The sequence below is a fragment of the Scyliorhinus torazame genome, chromosome 2 (genome assembly GCF_047496885.1).
Source record: "Scyliorhinus torazame isolate Kashiwa2021f chromosome 2, sScyTor2.1, whole genome shotgun sequence".
In the NCBI taxonomy this organism is placed as follows: domain Eukaryota; kingdom Metazoa; phylum Chordata; class Chondrichthyes; order Carcharhiniformes; family Scyliorhinidae; genus Scyliorhinus; species Scyliorhinus torazame.
The window spans coordinates 220,795,229-220,816,666 of NC_092708.1; the positions used below are offsets into that span (position 1 = coordinate 220,795,229).

At 49.6% G+C, this 21,438-nt stretch overlaps 1 protein-coding gene across 1 annotated transcript in view; it reads left to right on the forward strand.

Moving 5' to 3' along the window:
- The window catches only part of trpm2 (transient receptor potential cation channel, subfamily M, member 2), a 350,526-nt gene that overhangs the window by 12,422 nt on the left and 316,666 nt on the right, over positions 1 to 21,438 (forward strand). The window lies entirely within an intron of this gene.

A 21,438-nucleotide genomic window follows, 5' to 3' on the forward strand; every position in this document is an offset into this window, starting at 1 on the left:
CAGTTGCACACAACATTGACTGTGAGAGCTGTGCGCTCCCTCTGCACCCAATTAAGCGTGGATATTTATTCTGTTTTTATCATTCGAAGTTGATAGTTCTATTATTATACAAATACTTATGAATTTTCTATAATTTCTTCTGAAACATTTGGGGCTGGATTTTCCGCACCCCGAAACTGAAATCGCGTCCGGCGCCGGGGTGGAGAATCCACTTTCGTGCATGGAATCGGGACCGCAGAGGTTCCCCAATTCTCCGGCTCCGAAGTGCTCGGGAAGTACGCTGCACCGTGTATCTCCTACCTGTGGCCATTGCTGGAGGCCTGCCCCACCATTCTCCCTCCCCGACCAGCTGAAGCTCCGGCAGCCTGGATCCAATATTGTCCCAGCCCTTCGGGATACTCGCTTGGTGGTTGCGGACTCAGTCCGCGGCCGCCATGGTTGGGGGCGGGCCGATCAGAGGGTGGGGGGTGGGGGGGCCTCATACGGGACCAGGCTATTTTTGGGCGGAGGGTCCGGATCAGGCGAACGGCGATTGGGAGCACTATTTAGGAGGTCCAGCTCTGCAGTCTGAGTCCACCATGGAGCACGGCGTGGTTGCTGGAGACCGCCGCCGTGTGCATGCGCGGCTTCTGAGCCGGAAGTGAGGGGGCCCGCATCTGCAGCTAAAGCTGCTAGATTCACGACGTGTCCCTGCTAGCATCTTGCAGGGCTATGAATATGTGGCCTTTTCACGCCAGTTTTTCTGGAAAGCAGCCTATGATCATCTGGGACTATGGCGACTTTACCTTATTATTCATGGGACCAATGGTTAGTGAACAAGCCCAATTTCAATCTTGCGGCCCACTGAGATGACAGAGGGCCACTCACGTGGCCCACTCACCAACATAGGTTGCCTATCACAGTTTGTGAAAGTGATACACGTGTTAGGTGCAAAGCCATTACCAAAATGACCTCGGCATTTCAGCATTCAATGCACTTAGTAATAACTATAACACTGTCGCAGTTTCACTCCTATGCATGTTGAAATTGTTTAGATCGACACCAACAAGGACATTGAGAAAGGGTAGAATGGTGAATCTGACATTTAGACAATCCCTGATTGACAAGCCGCTCGGCCAATCGCTGCTGTGGATCTGACAGTGCAGTCGCCCAAGTGGTGGCAGTGGATGGGATTAGGCAGGCAGAACAACAAAACCTGTGCTGGATTACTTACACCGTGGTGCGCACCGATAGGTTGATTAAGTGTATGTGCAGAGATTAAAATAAAACCTTCTCACGGCGCCGAGGACCCGGGTTTAACTCCGGCCCCGGATCATGTCTGTCTGGAGGTTGCACATTTTCCCCCGTGTCTGCATGGGCCTCACCCCGACAACGCAAAAGATGTGCAGAGTAGATGAATTGGTTACGCTATATTGCCCCTTAACTGGAAAAAAAGAATTGGGTACTCAAAATTTAAAAAAATTAGAAAACCTTCAAAACCTTTCTTTAAACTGAGGAATGTCACAAAGTCAAATTTCCCAAGTTAAGTCACAAGTCAAAAATAAAATGTGACCCGGGCCAGACTTGTCATTAAAAATCACTGATTCAAATTAATTGTAACAGTGTGACACAGTATCCAAATCATTAACAATAACTTGTATTCATACAGCACCTTTAATAACATAGTATTCATACAGCACCTTTAACACAGTAAAACATCCTAAGCCACTTCACAGGGATGGACACTGAGCCACATGAGGAGATATTCACACAGGTGACAAAAAGCTTGGTCAAAAAGTGTCTTAAAGGAAGTCGGTTAAATGAAGAGATGGTGACTATTAGAGCTTAGGGATTTAGAAACAAGGCTAAGAATTTTAAAAGCCTTACTGGACCTAATGTGACTCAGCGAGCCCAAGAGTGATGTGCAGTTGACTGTTCAATCTTCACTTTAATGCAGAATAACATGAGGTGGGTATAAAACCAACACTCCACCATTGCTTTGACAAAGAGTCATCCAGACTAAAACATTAGCTCCCTTCTCTCTCCACAGTTGCTGTCAGACCTGCTCAGTGTGTCCAGCATTTTCTGTTTTTTAAAAACATATTTTTATTCTCCTCCTTTTTGATGCACGATCAATGACCACTAAAACGAGGTTATAGTACAACTGAAGGCTTTAATAAGCTAGATGTTTCCCCCAGCAGCTCAGGTACAGAATGAGGGCTGCTGGGACAGCACGGGTTCTTATAACCCGCCTATCAGGGCGGAGCTATTATGCACTCTAGCCAATGGCAAGCATATAGGTTCTACCAATGGTATTTCATCCTCTCAGGTACCGTAATACCTATAATACCACATTCACCCCCTGTTAAAAAAAGTCCGGCGGGGGTGGTGGCCAGCAACTACAAAACATAACAACATGGTATAATTAGTTATGGAGGTACCGTAATACCCCCGTACAGTGTTTAGTAACTATTTACAAGTCTGGTAGCTATGTACATTCGGTGTTTTATATTTACAGATTACAGTTAAAATGAAGCAATCAGTCGATCGGGGGCCCTGGTCGTCCTCCGTGATCGCCGGAGCCTCAGTGGTGACTCTGATGGAGGCTCGGGCGCCTGTGACTCCGGGAGCATGGCTTCGATCTCCATGGCAGCTTCGTCACCCCTAGACGGCGCTGGTGGGGAAAACAGCTGACCTGGGAAGGGAGCGCCTGCAGGGGGCGTCGGTGGGTGGGGGCGGCAGAAGGACCGATCCTCCTGTAAGGTGCTGCGGTGGAGGGGAGGGTGGGACTGGTGACTGGAATGTACGTGGAGTTCCGTCGGGCGGCAGGTCCCGCAGGGAGACCGTATCTTGTCGGCCGTCGGGGTACGCCACGTAGGCATACTGGGGGTTAGCATGGAGTAGGTAGACCCTCTCGATCAACGGGTCCGATCTGTGCGCCCGCACGTGTTTTCGGAGCAGGATGGGTCCGGGTGCTGCCAGCCAGGTCGTGAGCGAGGTCCCAGAGGAGGACTTCCTAGGGAAGACAAGGAGACATTCGTGAGGTGTCTGATTGGTGGTTGTACAAAGTAGTGACCGGATGGAGTGGAGGGCATCCGGGAGGACCTCTTGCCAGCGTGAGACTGGGAGGTTCCTGGACCGTAGGGCCAGTACGATGGTCTTCCAGACCGTTCCGTTCTGCCTCTCTACCTGTCCGTTACCCCGGGGGTTGTAACTGGTCGTCCTGCTCGAGGCAATGCCCTTGCTGAGCAGGAATTAACTCAGTTCGTCACTCATAAAGGAGGACCCCCTATCGCTGTGTATGTAAGCGGGGAACCCGAACAGTGCAAAGATGCTATGGAGGGCCTTGATGGCGGTGGAGGCGGTCATGTCGGGGCAGGGGATGGCGAATGGGAACCAGGAGTACTTGTCAATCATGTTCAGAAAGCACGCGTTGATGTCGGTGGAGGGGAGGGGGCCTTTGAAGTCCATGCTGAAGCGTTAAAAGGGACGGGATGCCTTTATCAGGTGCGCCCTCTCTGGCCGGTAAAAGTGCGGTTTGCACTCCGCGCAGATTCGGCAGTCCCTGGTGACTGTCCTGACCTCCTCGATGGAGTAGGGCAGGTTGCGGGTCTTGACGAAATGGAAAAAGCGAGTGACCCCCGGGTGGCAGAGGTCCTCGGTGGAGGGCTCGGAGGCGGTCCACTTGTGCAGTGGCACATGTGCCGCGGGACAGGGCGTCAGGAGGCTCATTTAGCTTCCCGGGACGATACAAGATCTCGTAGTTGTAGGTGGAGAGTTCGATCCTCCACCTCAAGATCTTGTCGTTTTTTATCTTGCCCCGCTGTGCATTATCGAACATAAAAGCCACCAACCGTTGGTCCGTGAGGAGAGTGAATCTCTTGCCGGCCAGGTAATGCCACCAATGTCGCACAGCTTCTACTATGGCCTATGGTACTCCTTTTCGACTGAGGAGTGGCGGATTTCGGAAGCATGGAGGGTACGGGAGATGAAGGCCACGGGTCTACCCACTTGGTTGAGGGTTGCCGCCAGAGCTACATCGGACGCATCGCTCTCGCCCTGGAAGGGGAGGGACTCGTCGATGGCGTGCATCGTGGCCTTTGCGATGTCTGCTTTGATGCGGCTGAAGGCCTTGCGGGCCTCTATCGACAGGGGAAAAACTGTGGTTTGGATCAGGGGAAGGGCCTTGTCTGCGTAGTTGGGGACCCACTGGGCGTAGTAGCTAAAAATCCCTAGGCAGCGCTTCAGGGCCTTAGAGCAGTGAGGGAGGGGGAACTCCATAAGGGGGCGCATCCGTTCAGGGTCGGGGCCTATAACTCCATTTCGCATTACATAGTCGAGAATGGCTAGACGGTCGGTGCTAAAAACGCATTTATCCTTATTGTACGTTAGGTTAAGGATCTTTGCGGTCTGGAGGAATTTTCTGAGGCTGGTGTCATGCTCCTGCTGGTCGTGGCCGCTGATGGTGACATTATCGAGATACGGGAATGTTGCCCGTAAACCGTACCGGTCAACCATTCGGTCCATCTCGCGTTGGAAGACCGAGACCCTGTTAGTGACACCAAAGGGAACCCTTAAGAAGTGATAGAGCCGCCCATCTGCCTCGAAGGCAGTGTATTTGCGCTCACTAGTGCGGATGGGGAGCTGGTGGTAGGCGGACTTGAGATCCATCGTGGAGAAGACATTATAATGTGCAATCCTGTTTACCAGGTCGGATATGCGGGGGAGGGGATACGCGTCCAGCTGCGTAAACCTGTTGATGGTCTGACTGTAGTCGATGACCATCCTCTGCTTCTCCCCGGTCTTTACCACCACTACTTGAACTCTCCAGGGACTGTTACTGGCTTCAATGACCCCTTCTCTCAGTAGCCTTTGGGCCTCTGATCTAATAAAGATCCGGTCCTGGGCACTGTAGCGTCTGCTCCTGGTGGCGACGGGTTTGCAATCCGGGGTGAGGTTCGCAAACAGGGAAGGCGGGTCGACCTTAAGGGTCGCGAGGCCGCAGACAGTAAGGGGGGGTATAGGGCCGCCGAATTGGAAGGTCAGACTTTGAAGTTACACTGGAAGTCTAAACCCAGGAGTGTAGCCGCACAGAGGTGGGGAAGGACGTAGAGACGGAAATTTTTGAACTCCCTTCCCTGGACTGTGAGGTTTGCTAAACAAAACCACTTTATCTCCACGGAGTGGGAACCGGAGGCCAGGGAGACTTTTTGATTAACAGGGTAGATGAGGAGGGAACAGCGCCTTACCGTGTCGGGTTGTATGAAGCTCTCCGTGCTCCCAGAGTCAATTAGGCAGGACGTCTCGTGGCCGTTGATGAAAACAGTCGTCGTAGCGGTTGAGTGTGTTTGAGGTCGAGATTGGTCACCGAGGCCAATCGCAGTAGTTGAGAATTCTTTTCAGGCAGTGTGTGGTCGGCCGAGCTGGGGTCCTGGGGGCCCATCCAAGATGGTGTCTCCCATTGGTCACACATGGCCGGGGGTGCACAAAATGGCAGCGCCCATCCCTCAAGCGTGGCGTCCGTGGAACAAGATGGCGGCGCCCGGGGTCCGCACGTGGCCCTGGGATATGGGGGTGGCGGTGACCGCTGGCCACACGGGGCCCGTGGAGAGGTTTATGGTGGCGGTCCGGAGTCGCCGCTGGAGACCGCGGCCACCGCTCGGGCCTGACATACCCCCACGAAATGGCCCTTTTTGCCGCATCCCCTGCAGGTGGCTGCGCGGGCCGGGCAGCGCTGGCGGGGGTGCTTGGCCTGCTCGCAAATGTAGCAGCGAGGCCCCTCGGGGTTGGCAGGCTGCCTTGCAGCGCAGGCCTGCGGGGGAACGGGGGAAGTCTCTGGGTCGGCCGCTGTGGGGTCCCAGGGGGCTGCCGCGCGGTCGGGAACATAGGTGCGGGCGTTCCTGGAGGCCGCGTCCAGGGAGCCTGCAAGGGCCTGTGCCTCCCTAAGACCCAGGGTGTCTTTCTCTAACAGGCGCTGGCGAATTTTAGATGAAAACATACCTGCCATGAAAGCGTCCCAGACTAAGAGTTCCGTGTGCTCGCTCGCCGAAACATGCGGGCAGCCGCAGCTTCTGCCCAGCACCAGGAGTGCGCGGTAGAATTCCTCCAGCGATTCCCCAGGGGTTTGCCGTCTTGTTGCAAGCAGATGCCGGGCGTAGACCTGGTTTACCGGGCGAATATAGTGTCCTTTTAGCAGCTCAATTGCTGCGTCGAAGTCTTCCGCTTCCTCGATGAGGGTGTAGATCTCCGGGCTCACCCTTGAGTGCAGGACGTGCAGTTTCTGCTCTCCCGTGGGTGCGTTTTCTGTCGTCTCAAGGTACCCTTTAAAACACGCCAGCCAGTGCTTAAAGATCGCCGCTGAGTTCGCTGCGTGGGGGCTAAGTTGCAGACACTCCGGCTTGATTCGAAGCTCCATCCTTTCTTCTTAAAATCTAGCTTATTAAATTGATGCACGATCAATGACCACTAAAACGAGGTTGTAGTACAACTGAAAGCTTTAAAAAGCTAGATGTTTCCCCAGCAGCTCAGGTACAGAATGAGGGCTGCTGGGACGGCACAGGTTCTTATACCCCACCCATCAGGGCGGAGCTATTATGCACTCTAGCCACTGGCAAGCATATAGGTTCTACCAATGGTACTTCAGCCTCTCAGGTACCGTAATATCTATAATACCACACTTTTTTACATTCTCTCACAAATTTACACCCACCAACAATAAACAATTATCAGTAATGAAAGGAATGTCAATCCCCATATCAACAACAACAATCCCATCCTCCCACGAAACCCCCAAACAGCAGCCCGCATGTTAACATAAACAAATAACAATAAGGAATCAGGAAACACCCATAGTCACCATTAACACATACAGTCCCCCTCCCCCAACCCCTCCTTCCCTCCCCCAACCCCCCTTCTTGAAAGTGCATACTGAATAACGCCCATGAATGGTAGAACCCCTCCATCCTTCCCCTCAGTTCAAATGTAACCTTCTCAAGAGTTAAGAATTCCAGCAGGTCTCCCCGCCACGCCAGGGCACAGGGTGGAGAGGTTGATCTCCATCCCAACAGGAACGGCCTTCGGCCGATCAACGAGGCAAAGGCTACGACATCTGCCTCTCACCCGTTTCCAATCACGGCTGGCCCGACACCCCAAATATGGCCACCTGAGGGCCCGGGTCCAGTTTCACGTGCACCACTTTAGTGATTACCCTAAAAACCTCCTTCCAGTAATCCTCCAGCTTTGGACAGGACCAAATCATATGAACGTGATTTGCGCCCCCTCCCCCCCCCCCCCCGCAACGTTCACGCACATCTTCTACCCATCAAAGACCTGGCTCATCCTCGTCCTTGTGAGGTGTGCTCTATATACCATCTTCAGCTGTATCCGCGCCAATCTTGCGCATGAGGCGTTTACTCTCCGGAGCACCTCACACCAGAACCCCTCCTCCATACCCTCTCCCAATTCTTCCTCCCACTTTGCCCTGATCCCTTCCAGCGACGCCTTCTCTTCTTCCAAAATAGCCCCGTAAACCGCTGATAGTACCCCCTTCTCCAGTCCCCCTGTAGCAGTACCTTCTCCAGCAATGTGGAGGCCAGCTCCACCGGGAAGCTCTGTATCTCCTTCCTGGCAAAATCTCGAATCTACATGTATCTAAACATTTCCCTCTGCTCCAGCCCATACTTTGCTCCCAGCTCCTTCAATCCTGCAAACTCACCCCCAAGAAACAAATCTTTTAGCGTCTTAATCCCCTTCTCCTCCCATCTCTGAAAATTTCCGTCCCACTTCCCTGGCTCAAATCTGTGGTTCCCCCGAATCGGCCTTTCCCTTGACCCTGCCCCCAACCCAAAGTGTTGGCGAAACTGCCTCCAAATTCTCAATGAAGCTTCCTAAGTATTTCCCCGGGGCCCATCGGGAGCGGTGCTTTTGCTAGCGCCTTCAATCTCGACCCCCTACACAAACTCTCCTTCATTCTGACCCACTGGGAATCAACCCCTCTGACCCAGCTCCGCATTCGCCGCCCAGTAATAATACATCAGGTTCGGAAGACCCAAACCTCCTGCCTGCCTTCCCCTCTGTAGCAGCACCTTTCTCACTCTGGCCACCTTCCCTCAACATATGAACAAGGTAATCATTCCTTCAATCTCTCTAAAAAATGGCTGTACCCGACCCGCCAGTGACAGAGGGAGACCATCCCACCTTGCCAGATCAGCTTTCACTTGTTGCTATATTTGTTTGGTTATAAATATGGCGGTCAATATGGTCGCCTTTCTTAATCCTAATTATGAGTATACTTTCAGAGTCACCAGGTATCTCTCGATACCACCACAAGGTTCACCCCGAATACCAATCAAAGAGCCAATACACCAGTTAGTTAGTTCAAAGTCAACACTATTTATTTACACACAGTAAGATCTACTCATGCACGATAATACTACAAACTAAACTATCTCTAACGCTAACACCTATAATTAACTTCGGGTGCCCACTTAGTCAGAGGAACAATGGGCGATGTTCGGACCTGAGGCTGTTGAGTTCGAAGAGGTAACAGGAGTACAGCTAAGGTCATCCATCTGGTAGCGAGCGTTGACCTTGAACCTACTTGCTTCTGGTGATGCTGGTGGATGGGTCTCTCCGCTTGAGAGATAAATCCAAGAGAGTGAATCTCTGGTGGGGGTTCCTTCTTATACTTGGAGGGGCTTCGCGCGCTTTTAGGTGGGCCTTAAACTTGGTCCCAATTAATTGGGCAGCTTCTTGATCATTGTCATCAATCTAAACCAATAAAGGGGTGGGTGCCCTGATGGCTGGGCGTGTCCTAGGTGGCCGTTGGCCATGCTTTGTTTGTGTCTTTCAGTTGGGGTACTGGCGCCGGGATGTCTGCGACAGTATTGTCTACCTGAGTATTAGTCCTTTGTTCCTCAGAGATGGACCATCAATATGTTAATCGACCCAGAGTTTTGATTCCGTCTGCTGACTGCTTCCCAAATATACATTCAGGCTCTGTGCCTGCTTGTTGCTTAGTATTGTCCACATTTTCCTATATTCTCTGAGTGTCCATTTTGTATTCTGAAAGTGGCCATCCCAGATGGCTACACATCCTCCTTGTGATCCTGAAGTCCGAAAACAGGGGGTCTGAGTGTATATACCGGAGTGCGGGAGGTTTTCCTTCGCCATTTCCTAAGTCTCAGTGCCTGGATGGCACTGCAGAATATCGCTATGACTAACAGTGCTTCCACGATGTATGACAGGGAATACCATGTGATAAATTTGTCATACTGAATCAGTGGCTGTCTCTGGGTGTGGTGTATGGCAGGGATGGGAAACATTCACGGCCTGTGGGTTAGGGGTCAGGGGGATCGCGTCCGCACGCAACTGGATGGATCCCACGAAGATCCAGATGTAGATCATGATGTTTGTCTTCATGTTGTCTTTTTCTTTCTTGGTCTCCCTTTGTATTCTGTTGTTCTGGATTTCCTGTGGACACAAGCATAATATCTGTTATTATCTTGTTTAAGATCTCGTATGTCTGTCTGTCTGTCCTTTTATTACCAATTGCCCATTAGAATTGTCACCATATGTGACTCCCTCATTTAAAAAACAAAAAAATATTTTGGGGCAAGACATCCGAGAAGAAAATGCCGTCACAGCGCGAGCAGTCTCGCAGCCTGTGTGATCGATGCGGTGAGTGTGCTATCCAAGTGTTTGAGGATGTAAATAGCATATGGGAGGGCAACCTAACGGTTGCCGGAAAACAAACAAAAGAGATTTGAACCAAAAGTTCCGAATGGGGTGCGTATGGGCCGCGGCGGGGCAAGAATGGGTGGAGTCCCCGGGTAGGACGGTGACCAGTCTGTAAGTGCACTACCCAAGCGTAGCTGACCAGATGGGGGTCCTCAGGCAGGGTGGGGACCAGTGCCGTTACTCCACTGCCTGAGCGACCAGCCAAGAACGGAAAGAATTTGTGTTCATCGTGGATACTGCCTCTTATGATTACCTTCGAATCAGAAGAGTAGTTCTGATTGGGTGTCTGCCAGTGGGCGTTAAAAGAGTGGTGGCGTGGGGCCATGAATAAACTTTTAAGTGCCCAAACAACATTCAACATTTAAAGTAACAAACTAACATAACAAAATCGGGCAGGCTCCATCAGAAGGACACCGTAAATCTCCATCGGTTCCTTTTTACCATCATCTGGACACCTCATTGTTCTATAGCGAACAGAGTAGCAAAGGGGCTCGTCCGGTGGGAGTCAGACTCTGGGTCATCATCTTCTCCCAGTTGCCACACTCGTGACTGGAGTAGTTGTGCCAAAGCTGCTTGGGGCGAAGTGGGGTCCATCTCATCATTCCGGATGAGTATTTAAGAATTGTCGCGGTGCCAATGTTTCGTGTCGAGGTTGGAGGTGGTAGGGGGCAATCCATAGTCGTCGGGCGGTGGGTCCGCATCAGGGGTTTTTATATACGTGGTCTCAAAGGGGTCGAACGAATCCTGTTCGGAGTCGCTGGGCGTGGGGCCTGGTGCAGGAGTGTAATCATGGCGCGGTGCATTGGGGCTGTCGGCATCGCTGACGCTGCTGGTTGAATGAAGGGAGAGGCGGCGTCGTGCCACTAGGGGTCACAGTAGTGTCTGAGAATGGGCTGGACTGGTTGGGGGAGGGTAGGAATAGGTCGTCCGTGGGCGGGGCGTGTTCATCTGCTGCTGCAAGTGAGATGTGGTGTGAATGGTTGTTCTGTGTGCCATAAGCAGGATTATGTGAAATCATCCAGACTTGCCATTGGGATAGGTGATCTTATATATGGAGGGGCTGACTTTATCAGAAATAGAGTAGGGTCCTGCAAATTTGGGGGAGAGGAATGAACTGGGGTTGTATAGGGATAGCATGACCTGCTGCCCTACTACAAATTCTGTGGCGTGTACTGTCTTGTCAAAGCAAACTTTACTTTGCTTCTTTCGTGTCCCAAGCCTAACAGCTGCGGCAAGCTGGGCTGCTTTAACATTATCGATAATCTGCTGTACTGCTTTCTCATGGGGAGGGCGGTGACTGTGGGGCTGGCCAAATCAAGCCCTAACAAGTATTCTGTTCCCTACATGGGTCATCCGGTCATGAGGGTGTGGGGGGTGTATCCTGTCGAAGTGGAGACCGTATTCCTTATGAACATTAGTGCAAAGGGGAGAACTGTGTCCCATGTGGTATTGTGCTGTTGCACCATTTTCCTGAGGGTTGCCTTGAGAGTTCTATTCATTCTCTCTATGATTCCGCTTGATTGGGGGTGATATACAATGTGGAATTTTTGGCGGATGCCGAAAATTGTGAGGATGTTTTTCATGATGCGTCCTGTGAAGTGTGAGCCTTGGTTGGACTCTATACTGCGGGAAGTCCCCATCTTGTGAAGATGTGCTGTGGAAGGATCTTGGCTGTTGTTTTTGACGTGTTAGTTCTGGATTGAAAAGCTTCCACCCATTTCGTGAAGGTGTCGATGACCACCAATACATACTTAAAACCATTCTTGCAAGGGGGTACGGGTCCTATGTAATCAATCTATAAATTCGTCCAGGGGCCATTAACAGAGCGGGAGTGATTGAGATGACCTTTCCTTGTATATCTGTCCGGATTGTTCTGGGCGCAGATTAAACAGTTTTCAATGTAGTGTGTTACATTGGATTTCAATTTGGGCCACCAGCAGAGAGGTCTGAGGTGGGCGAGTGTTACTTCTATGCCTTGATGTCCATGGTTGTCATGGAATTGGCAAATAATTTGGTTTCTGTCCTGGGTGGGGACTACATAAATACCTTCTTTTAAAATTATACCGTCATGTGTCGTCAAAGTGTTCTTGTATTTATCGTAGGGGGCTGGGAAGTTGCCTTTTAAAACTTCCCTGAGCTGTGCGTCTTCATTTTGGGCCTGAGCTAAATCTTGAATGTTGGTCTGTGAGACCTGGACCGCGTGTACTGGGGCACTCTCGGGGGGATGCCAAAATCTTTAGCTGTCCTGAGAATATGCTGGAGTAATAGGGCTGAGGGTAGGGGCTTTCCATCCGCGGAAACAAAACCTCTAGATTCCCACAGGGGTAGGAATTCTGTTAAACTATTACAGACATATAGGCTGTCAGAGTATATGTCGGCTGGGGTCGGGAACAAATCGGGGTGCTCCACAATATATGATAGGGAACATTAAAACTAAACACCCCTAGTCGATCTACCCCAGACAGGCGAACACATTTTGGGGATAGACTTTGAGCTCCCACAATCTATCGTTTGACCCCGTAAGCAAACGTGTGTGGAGAATGGCAAAGGCAGCACGAGCCCCCGCCACGCTCACAGTTGGAGACTACGCACACAGGATTAGCGCAGTAGGAGACTTCTGGCTATGGTGGGGGCTGCTACTGGGGTTACTTTGTTTAGTTCCCTATAATCGATGGTCAGTCGCCATGATACATCGGGTTTCCTGACGGGCCAAATTGGGTCATTGTTCGTTGAGGCTACTGAACAGAGTACGCCTTGGTCAAGCAAACTCTGGATAACCTTTGCGATTTCTCCCTCTGCTTGTTGGGGAAAACCATACTGTTTTGGGGGTTTAGGGTCGGGTCCTATCATATTCTGCTGCCTGTGAGCCTAGATGTCCAGGCAATTTCAAGGATATCTCCTCTAACCCGCGTCCCTGCATGTCCTCTACATATATACCACAATCAGTAATTTGTTTACCATTCGAAACTGTGGAGGAGCCATTCACATAAATCTTAAGGGGTGCGCCTATGTTTGTGGGCTGGGATCTCTGGGGTGTAGTACCTGGTTTTGGGGGAGCTGACTTTGGTACAAAGGGTCCTGTGTTGTGCCTGATGTTGATTATTTCACACTCATGTGGGGTGCCTGCGTAATGTAAATTGTCTGCGAGGAAAGTGTGTGTTTTTGTCCTCTTTACTGTAATGTCCCGCCCTTCTAAGCGAAGGGTCCATCAGGCGGCGTGAATTTGGCTGACAGTGCCATCCTTTAGTCTACCGTCTAGTAGAAGTTGGGTTGCGGTGTGCTCTGTTAAAATGGTGGCGCGTTGAGTCTTGTTATGTAAGCAAAGTATTGAACAGCCCAAAAAATTGCGAGCAGGTGCCTTTCACAGGCAGAAAATCCTTGCTCAACTGGGTTGAGGACTCATGAGGCGTATGTTACGGGGCCTAAGCGATCGTGTCTTTCCTGGAGGAGCACGGCCGAAAGGGTTTGGTCGGTGGTTGCAACCTCAATTGCATATGGGGAGAGTGGGTCTGGGACCTATAATGCGGGAGCTGTGCTGAGGGCTCGTTTTAATGCATCCACGGCATCCGTGTGCTGTGGAAGCCATTCCCATGGTGCTTACTTCTTTAGGAGTTCGGAAAGAGGGGCTGCCTTTGTCGCAAAACCGTCTATGTGGTTCCTACAGTAGCCAACCAGTCCTAGAAATGACCAGAGGGCTGTGACATTATGGGGCAGGGGTAATTTGACAATGGAGTTGATGTGTTTCTGCTCGATCTCGCGTTTGCCATAGGTGATCACTGTGCCTAAGTAAATTACTTTTTCTTGTATAATCTGGGCCTTTCTGGGGTTTACTTTACATCCAATTTCTTGAAGGAGTCCTAATAATCGGTGAGAAGCGAAATGTGCTCTCCCTTAGTGTCCGTCTGCAGTAGCAAGTCGTCTACATACTGGACAAGGCAATCGGGTCGGGAAAATTTAACTAATCCATTCGCCAGCTGTCGGTGGAAAATGGAGGGGGAGTTGTGGAAGCCTTGTGGAAGACACGTCCACGTGTATTGCTGCCCCTGGAAGGTGAAAGCAAATTTATATTGGCACGCTTTATCCAATGGAATGGACCAAAAACCGTTGCTAATGTCCAAAACCGAATTTCTTTTTGACTGGAGTCCCTGTTTTAGCATTGTCTCAGGACACGTGGCTATGGTGGGGGCTGCTACTGGGGTTACTTTGTTTAGTTCCCTATAATCGATGGTCAGTCGCCATGATACATCGGGTTTCCTGACGGGCCAAATTGGGTCATTGTTCGTTGAGGCTACTGAACAGAGTACGCCTTGGTCAAGCAAACTCTGGATAACCTTTGCGATTTCTCCCTCTGCTTGTTGGGGAAAACCGTACTGCTTTGGGGGTTTAGGGTCGGGTCCTGTAATGTTGACTAAGCCTGCTATTTTGCCGCAGTCGTGCTTGTGCTGGGCAAAAGAAGCCTTGTGTCACTGCAAAACGTCTCTAACGTCTTTATCCTGACTAATGGCTCGAGGGTCGAACCAGAAGTCTCCTACTGCGCTAATCCTGTGTGCGTAGTCTCCAAATGTGAGCGTGGCGGGGGCTCATGCTGCTTTTGCCATTCTCCACACATATTTGCTTACGGGGTCAAACAATAGATTGTGGGAGCTCAAAGTCTATACCCAAAATGTGTTCGGCTGTCTGGGGTAGATCGACTAGGGGTGTTTAGTTTTAATGTTCCCTATCTGAATCGCTACAGGGGCTGTGATGTGTCCCTGCTGCAAGTGTCCTGTAAAACCGCTGAGGGTAATGGTGTCTGTGGTGGGCCATGTGTCTCGTTGTAACATTGTGGAGGAGTTGAGCATGGTACGGGACCCTCCCGTGTCCCAAAGAAATTCTATGGGGTGTCCCCGGATTGTGCCTGCCACTACCGGTCTTCCGGACTTGTCCCAAAGGGTGTCGCAGACCCAAGTTGGGGAGTCCGAACACCGTCAATCGGTGCCGTTCATATCTGCGTTATCGGAACGGGCGCTAATACTATGAATTAGCTTGGCCCTATTCTTATTCAGGGTGCCTGCCTGCTGGTTTCGCTGCTGTTTCTGGTGCGCATTGCACTCGTGTGTAGTGTCCTAATTGTCTGCAATTGTAACATTCTTGGGATTTAGGCTGCTGTGGGCGGTTTCTTCCCTCATTTACCCATGCGGGTTCTGATGCGTCCTAACTGGATGCATGGTAGCATCTGCCTGCTCTTCCTCTGCTTTACTGTAATCTGATTTTCCCTGGACGGACTGTTCCCAAGCTCGGGACAATCTCTTTAGTACCCATTTCTCATTGTGAGTCTCGTCTGAGGGGTCATAATTGGCGCAAGCTCTCTGTCCTGCTTCGGTCGAGTGAGAGACTAGGATTCGAGTCCATTTGGCAATATTGTCTGGTGTCAAATGGACACGGGCTAACTCTCCGAATACTGCTGTGAAATGAATCCACAGGCATCCAGCAAACGCTGTGGGGTGCTCGGTCCTTTTCTGCCTACATTTATTGAGGCCTTCTACGGTGTCTCCTTTATTGTAGCCGATCGCATCTAGGATCGCTGTGTACATTTCTTGGAGGGTGCCTCCTCCTACATTTTGTGGGTCAGGAAGGGCTGCCATGACTGAGGGGTCGAGGCTCAAAACTGTGAGCTTCACGTGCACTTTTTCATCCAGGCCGTACATAGTCGCCTGTTGTTTGACTCATGCGAAATAATGCTGTGGGTCCGATGTGGGTAGGAACGGTGTTATCTTATCACACTCGTCCCTTAATTGAGTGACGGTTAATGGGGTGGTGTACAGAAAATCTGGGTCTCCGTCTGTTGTGGCCCTGCGCTGTGTAGTAACAGGATTCATGGGGTTCTCCTCTACCTGTGCAGTCGGGGGTGGGGGTGCCATGTACATATCGATGGGCTGTCTCATTTAACTCCTGCCAATCAAAGCCATTTTCCTGATCTAACTGGGTTCCAAATGTATTCTGGAAACCATTTTGTACACAAACAGGGATTGCAGGTCTGCAATTTGCTTTCGGCATTTGGCATGGTCTACCGAACTCTGCCTTTGTTCCGTCGTGGAACTGTGGAGTGCTGGTAGGGCTGCCTTTAAATCGTTACATTGTTTCTTTAATTGCTTGACTTGGTATTTTGTTTCTTCTCGTACCAACACCGCACGTTGCGTGTCTTGATAGGCCTTATCGTATTATGACTGAAAGCTTCTTAAATGAGCGAGACAAGATTGGTGTGCCTGTTTGACATCAGCCATCTCCTTGTCCTTCACCTCTAACTGCTCTCTAAGTTGCCTGTTAACTTTTTCATACTCACTAATGTCTCCCTCACTATTCTTCTCTCTGTCTTCAATCTCTCTGAGGAGCGTCTTCACGACGTCCTCTGTGCCTCGCAATTGTGCCAAGCAGGACACGATTGCCATCGGCTTACGAGCTTTCCCTGAGCTTTTCTTATGAATCTCGGTCAGGTTCTCCCACCAAGTATGCCCTATACGTCCGGGACCTGTTTCATCGTTTGCATAGAATTCACTCCAAAAGGGGCCATCCTTTCCCTTTGAGATATTTTCTAATTTCCTCTTCCCATACGGGACACTGCCGTGCTCTACTAGTCGCTGCAACCTCGAATTCCTGGGGGTTCATAAGGCGTTCCATTGCCTTCATTGCCATTTCAACTGCTATCTCTGGGTTTCTACCGAATTTGGAACAGGGGGGAATAAAGTGGTGATGTAAACATGGGTACGGCTTACGCTATTTTCCGGTCCACAAAACTCCCAACAGTTTTACGCAACAAAATCTATCAAGTTTACCTTGTATCTCGTTAGTACGCATGCAAATAACACACTTCCGAATCTTGGAGATTTGATCGATATTGGTCTTACGCTTGTGGTTTTTAGTTTTTCCAATTGGATTTCTAATTTAAATTTGGGTTCTCTCGGAGTGACAAAGCCACTTCTAGGTCGAATCCCGCCAGAGTCGCCAGTAATGTTGCTATATTTGTTTGGTTCTAAATATGGCGGTCAATATGGTCACCTTTCTTAATCCTAATTATGTTTCTACTTTCAGAGTCGCCAGGTATCTCTCGATACCACCACAAGGTTCAACCCAAATACCGATCAAAGAGCCAATACACCAGTTAGTTAGTTCAAAGTCAATACTATTCATTTACAAACAGTAAGATCTAATCATGCACGATAATACTACAAACTAAGCTATCTCTAACGCTCACACCTATACTTAACTTCGAGTGCCCACTTAGTCAGAGGAACAATGACCGTTGTTTGGATTTGAGGCTGTTGGATTCGAAGAGGTAACAGGAGTACAGCTAAGGTCGTCCGTCTGGTAGCGAGCGTTGACCTTGAGCTTACTTGCTTCTGGTGATGCTGGTGGATGGGTCTTTCCGCTTGAGAGCCGAATCCAAGAGTGAATCTCTGGTGGGGGGTTCCTTATACTTGGAGGGGCTTCGCGCGCTTTTAGGCGGGCCTTAAACCTGGTCCCAATTAATTGGGCAGCTTCTTGATCATTGTCATCGATCTAAACCAATAAAGGGGTGGGTGCCCTGATGGCTGGGTGTGTCCTAGATGGCCGTTGACCTTGCTTTGTTTGTGTCTTTCGGTTGGGGTACTGACGCCGGGATGTCTGCGACAGTATTGTCTACCTGAGTATTAGTCCTTTGTTCCTCAGAGATGGACCATCAATATGTTAATTGACCCAGAGTTTCGATTCCGTCTGCTGACTGCTTCCCAAATATACATTCAGGCTCTGTGCCTGCTTGTTGCTTAGTATTGTCCACATTTCCCTATATTCTCTGAGTGTCCATTTTGTATTCTGAAAGTGGCCATCCCAGATGGCTATACACTCTCCCCACCAAACTAGAAATGTTGTACCTATGGAGCACCCCCCCCCCCCCCAATCCAGAGCAACCTGCACCCCCAGGTACCTAAAGTGAGTCCCTGCCTTACGGAATGGCAGCTCCCCCCCCCACACCTCTGGCCGTGACACCACAAAATCCTCACTCTTGTCCACAAAATACTCACCCTCGAAGCATTTTCTGCTTTTGTTTCAGATTCCAGCATCCGCAGTAATTTGCTTTTACTTTGTCAATGGTTGGGTCAGTTTGAAATTGCCCTTTAGGATCGGCTCTGTGCACCATGGCAACATTTCCTTGGATTCCTCTCACCATAAATAAATACCCACCTTTTCACTCTGTGGGTTGGATATCCTCAGCCAACTGTTACACCTGTCAACATCTGTCACACACCTGGATAGAGTACAAGACTTTCACTTTTAGTCTCCTTCACAAGCTTTCCTGTTTTCATTTCACCAGTCTTTCCATGGCTAAAGTTCCTCTGAACTTGCCTCTTGTTCTGCCTAAGTCACCAATTCTCCACGCAACTTACACTAATTTCTCCCCATGTCCTCATTTTAAACATAAGAACATAAGAACTAGGAGCAGGAGCAGGCCATTTGGCCCCTCGAGCCTGCTCTGCCATTCAATGAGATCATGGCTGATCTTTTGTCTCTCCGGTTTTTGTCTCTCAGCTTCACTCTCCGGCCCAAACACCATAACCCTTAATCCCTTTATTCTTCAAAAAACTATCTATCTTTATCTTAAAAACATTTAATGAAGGAGCCTCTACTGCTTCACTGGGCAAGGAATTCCATAGATTCACAACCCTTTGGGTGAAGAAGTTCCTCCTAAACTCAGTCCTAAATCTACTTCCCCTTATTTTGAGGCTATGCCCCCTAGTTCTGCTTTCACCCGCCAGTGGAAACAACCTGCCCGCATCTATCCTATCTATTTCCTTCATAATTTTATATGTTTCTATAAGATCCCCCCGCATCCTTCTATATTCAAACGAGTACAGTCCCAGTCTACTCAACCTCTCCTCATAATCCAACCCCTTCAGCTCTGGAATTAACCTAGTGAATCTCCTCTGCACACCCTCCAGTGCCAGTACGTCCTTTCTCAAGTAAGGAGACCAAAACTGAACACAATACTCCAGGTGTGGCCTCACTAACAACTTATACAATTGCAGCATAACCTCCCTAGTCTTAAACTCCATCCCTCTAGCAATGAAGGACAAAATTCCATTCGCCTTCTTAATCACCTGTTGCACCTGTAAACCAACTTTTTGCGACTCATGTATTAGCACACCCAGGTCTCTCTGCACAGCAGCATGTTTTAATATTTTATCATTTAAATAATAATTCCTTTTGCTGTTATTCCTACCAAAATGGATAACCTCACATTTGTCAACATTGTATTCCATCTGCCGGACCCTAGCCCATTCACTTAGCCTATCCAAATCCCTCTGCAGACTTCCAGCATCCTCTGCACTTTTTGCTTTACCACTCATCTAAGTGTCGTCTGCAAACTTGGACACATTGCCCTTGGTCCCCAACTCCAAATCATCTACGTAAATTGTGAACAATTGTGGGCCCAACACTGATCCCTGAGGGACACCACTAGCTACTGAATGCCAACCAGAGAAACACCCATTAATCCCCACTCTTTGCTTTCTATTAATTAACCAATCCTCTATCCATGCTACTACTTTCCCCTTAATGCCATGTATCTTTATCTTATGCAGCAACCTTTTGTGTGGCACCTTGTCAAAGGCTTTCTGGAAATCCAGATATACCACATCCATTGGCTCCCCATTATCTACCGCACTGGTAATATCGTAAAAGAATTCCACTAAATTAATTAGGCACGACCTGCCCTTTATGAACCCATGCTGCGTCTGCCCAATGGGACAATTTCCAACCAGATGCCTCGCTATTTCGTCCTTGATGATAGATCCCAGCATCTTCCCTACTACCAAAGTTAAGCTCACTGGCCTATAATTACCCGCTTTCTGCCTGCCTCCTGTTTTAAACAGTGGTGTAACGTTTGCTAATTTCCAATCTGCCGGGACCATCCCAGAGTCTAGTGAATTTTGGTAAATTATCACTAGTGCATTTGCAATTTCCCTAGCCATCTCTTTTAGTACTCTGGGATGCATTCCATCAGGGCCAGGAGACTTGTCTACCTTTAGCCCCATTAGCTTGCCCATCACTACCTCCTTGGTGATAACAATCCTCTCAAGGTCCTCACTTGTCATAGCCTTATTTTCATCAGTCACTGGCATGTTATTTGTGTCTTCCACTGTGAAGACCGACCCAAAAAACCTGTTCAGTTCCTCAGCCATTTCCTCATCTCCCATTATTAAATCTCCCTTCTCATCCTCTAAAGGACCAATCTTTACCTTAGCCACTCTTTTTTGTTTTATATATTTGTAGAAACATTTACTATCTGTTTTTATATTCTGAGCAAGTTTACTCTCATAATCTATCTTACTCTTCTTTATAGCTTTTTTAGTAGCTTTCTGTAGCCCCTAAAGATTTCCCAGTCCTCTAGTCTCCCACTAATCTTTGCCATTTTGTATGCTTTTTCCTTCAATTTGATACTCTCCCTTATTTCCTTAGATATCCACGGTCGATTTTCCCTCTTTCTACCGTCCTTCCTTTTTGTTGGTATAAACCTTTGCTGAGCAGTATGAAAAATCGCTTGGAAGCTTCTCCACTGTTCCTCAACTGTTTCACCATAAGTCTTTGCTCCCAGTCTACCTTAGCTAGTTCTTCTCTCATCCCATTGTAATTAAACTCAGCAGTTATCTCGGGGGTGATTCTCTGGCCACGTTGCACCCGGCCCAAACCCCGCGGTCTTGAGAATAGTGGGAGAGCTCCGAAATGGGTATTGTGCCGGGCGCCAAAAACAGTGCGCGATGCTTCTGGCCTGCTGCAGCTGATGTGATCTGCTTCCTGTCCTCGCTGGCGTGAACTGGAATAGCATATTTAAATCATCAGTTAAATAATCCGGAACAGTTCGAAGCCGAATTCTCGTGGCTCCTGGTAATCTCACGCCATGGCACAGCGTGAAGCCAGCGGGAATTACTCCACCACTGGAGACCAGAGGTAGGATTCTCTGGTCCCCCAACCGTGTGTTTCACGTTGGCATGCCGTTTGCTGGTGGCGGGATTCTCCCTTTGCACTACTTGTCAATGGGATTTCCCATTGAATACACCCCATGCCGCCGGGAAACCCACAGGCGGGTATGCATGGCCAGCGGGAACAGCGAATCCCACTGGTCGGAGAATTCTGCCCATTTGTGATGACCACGCAAGGGGGGCTCTGAACTCATGGGAGCTCTGCATTAGCCTGCATATGGCAGGGAAGTGTCTGAAATGGGGAGGGGGCTGAAGCAGGGCATTTGCCAACCCCATAGAGGGGCATCGCTCACTGTGAGGAGGGGTGGGTTGGTGGCGATTTAGGGGGGTTGTTGCTGATGACAGCAAGAAGCATGGAAAGGGGGTATTAGAAGGGAGACCCACCGGGAGGGCTTGATGCCAATGATCCTTGTGAGGGGGTGGCGGGAAGGGGTGGAGAGAGGGGGGGTGATGCCCGTGAAGTTGGTGGGGGCTGAAACCCCAGTGCCGGTGATGTTGGGGGGTGTGGATGCCTTGACAGTCACTTTGAGATCATGAAGCTCTGTGAAGTTGGGCTTTCTGCCGTGTTTAGGCCCCACCTCTCTCAGTGCAGGAGAAAATCATGCCTCCTTCAAAAAAATGACTAAGTGTAGTGACAGCTGGTACAATTCATATCGATCTTCTCGCTGGAAATAACACAAAGTCATTTTTGGGGAGAATTTTGCCTGTACCTCCTACTCTCACTCAT